At 39.2% G+C, this 2,017-nt stretch overlaps 1 pseudogene; it reads right to left on the bottom strand.

Annotated features, from left to right (window-relative positions):
• Positions 1–205: 205 nt before the first annotated feature.
• LOC102825758 lies at positions 206–1,189 on the bottom strand (annotated as a pseudogene).
• Positions 1,190–2,017: the final 828 nt, after the last annotated feature.

Below are 2,017 nucleotides of genomic sequence, written 5' to 3'. Positions count from 1 at the left end.
GTGATTTATTAATTTTCTCTTTTACTTTTAGGCTTTCAAATTTATGACTTGAAATGCTTTTTGCCTTATATTTACCCATTGGATTGCAATATTCAAAAAAAATTATTAGTAACAGTTCAAAAACTTACTTTTTAAGAATTAGTAAAAAATCATTTTTTTAATGTCAGCATTTTAATATTATAGCTTTTGTATAGTCAATAAAACTTTAAAACTGCACCTCCTTTTGGATGCCCCACAGTGTACCTGCACTCTTCTTCAGACGGGCATCTTCCTCAGGAGTCAGTGTCACCTTCACAACATCTGAGATCCCATTCTGTCCCAAGATGCAAAGAATGTTAAGGAAGACTCATCTTTAATCCCATAGACTCCCTTAATCATGGTGGAAATGGGATGTATCTGCCTAAAATTCTTCATTATACTTTCTGCCAAGTCTGTCACAGATAGTCCATTGACCCAGGAGAGATAGCCTTTCAGTTTGATCACCTCATATGCATTATTTGTGTACCTCATTCCACTCTTCCTTATCTGCATCAGTACCTAAATCAGGGTGCAGAGTTTTCAGGGAGACACCAGTAACGTTCACGCCACTCCACACAGGCACACTAGTTTCCGTGCTCTCCAAGGACCCAACTGTGACCACTTAGCGGGTGAACGCCCAGCTTCTCCCCTGTTAGGAAATGGAACCACACTGAATCCAGATTGCAGCCATTACCAATAACACGGTTTTTGGGAAAGACACTTAGCTTCCAAGCAACATAGGTAATGATATCCACTGGATTAAAAACAACAAGCAACTTGCAGTTTGGGGTGTAATTCACGACATTAAGGATGATGAATCTAAAGATGTTCACGTTACACTGGACCAAATTAAGATGGCTTTCTCCTTCCTGCTGATGTGCTCCAGTTGTGATAATGACCACTTTGGAATCTGCAGTGACATTATAGTCTTTGCCAGAGACAGTTTTTATTGTTCAGAGGAAAGCCTGCCATGTTGAAGATCCATCATCTCTCCCTTCAGTTTGTCTTTCATGACACCAACAAAAGCAAGTTCACATGCCAAGTCCTTTATTAAGATGCTGATGGCACAGGCCATGCCAACAGCACCAACCCCAACAGCTGTAATCTTATTCTGGGGGGTCTGTTATTCTTTAAGAAGAGTCTGAATCAGTGGGTCCTTGAGAGTTGCCATTCTGGTTTTGGGAGAAGACAGAATTGGGAGAGCATGTCGAGCAGCCATGAAATCTCTTTGCTGTATTTTTAAGGAGTTTTTGCTTTCTCTATGGATGATGTTCTTAATGTGATCCCAAAACTCATCTGGTCTTTGTTTATTAGTGGCTAATGCATTAAATGTGTTTTTGAGATGGATTCTAAATTCTGGTGGGATATACTCAGGGTTATAGTTAGGCTTGTATGGATTTGTTTTAATTTTCCTCAGCTTCAGTCTGAACTTGTATATGAGCAATTGGTAGTTTGTTCCACAGTTGGCCCCTGCCCTTCTTTTGGTGGATGACGCTGAGCTTCTCCATCATCTCTTGCCACAGGTATTGTTGATTTGTGTCCTTTGTGTTCTGTTTGGCCAGATACAGGTATACAGTCACTGTTAATGTTGAAAAAAGTATTTGCAATGAATAAGCCAATGACCTTACAAAAGTCTATCATGTGATCTCTAGCATTGTTTCTAACACCAAGGCCATAGTTTTCAACTATGGGTCCTTCCTTTTTATTTACAACTTTTACATTCCAATCGTCAGCAATTATCAATTTATTTGAATTACATGTTTGATCAATTTCAGCATAAAGAAATTGGTATAATTCATTAACTTAATCATCATTGGCATTAGTGGCTTGTGAGGAAATTTGAATAATCATAGTATTAATTGGGCTACATTATAGGCATATGGAGTCCTGCTGTGGCACTGGGAATTAATGCAAGGTTGCTTTGGACTGCAAGGTTGTTTTGAACTGCAAGGTTGGTGGTTCAAGCTCATCAGCCTCTCCTTGGAAATCCTATACAGAC

Source organism: Chrysochloris asiatica, unplaced genomic scaffold (assembly GCF_000296735.1).
Source record: "Chrysochloris asiatica unplaced genomic scaffold, ChrAsi1.0 scaffold00090, whole genome shotgun sequence".
Taxonomy (NCBI): domain Eukaryota; kingdom Metazoa; phylum Chordata; class Mammalia; order Afrosoricida; family Chrysochloridae; genus Chrysochloris; species Chrysochloris asiatica.
Note: the sequence above shows the minus strand (reverse complement) of the source record. Positions and strands in the feature narration are given on the sequence as shown.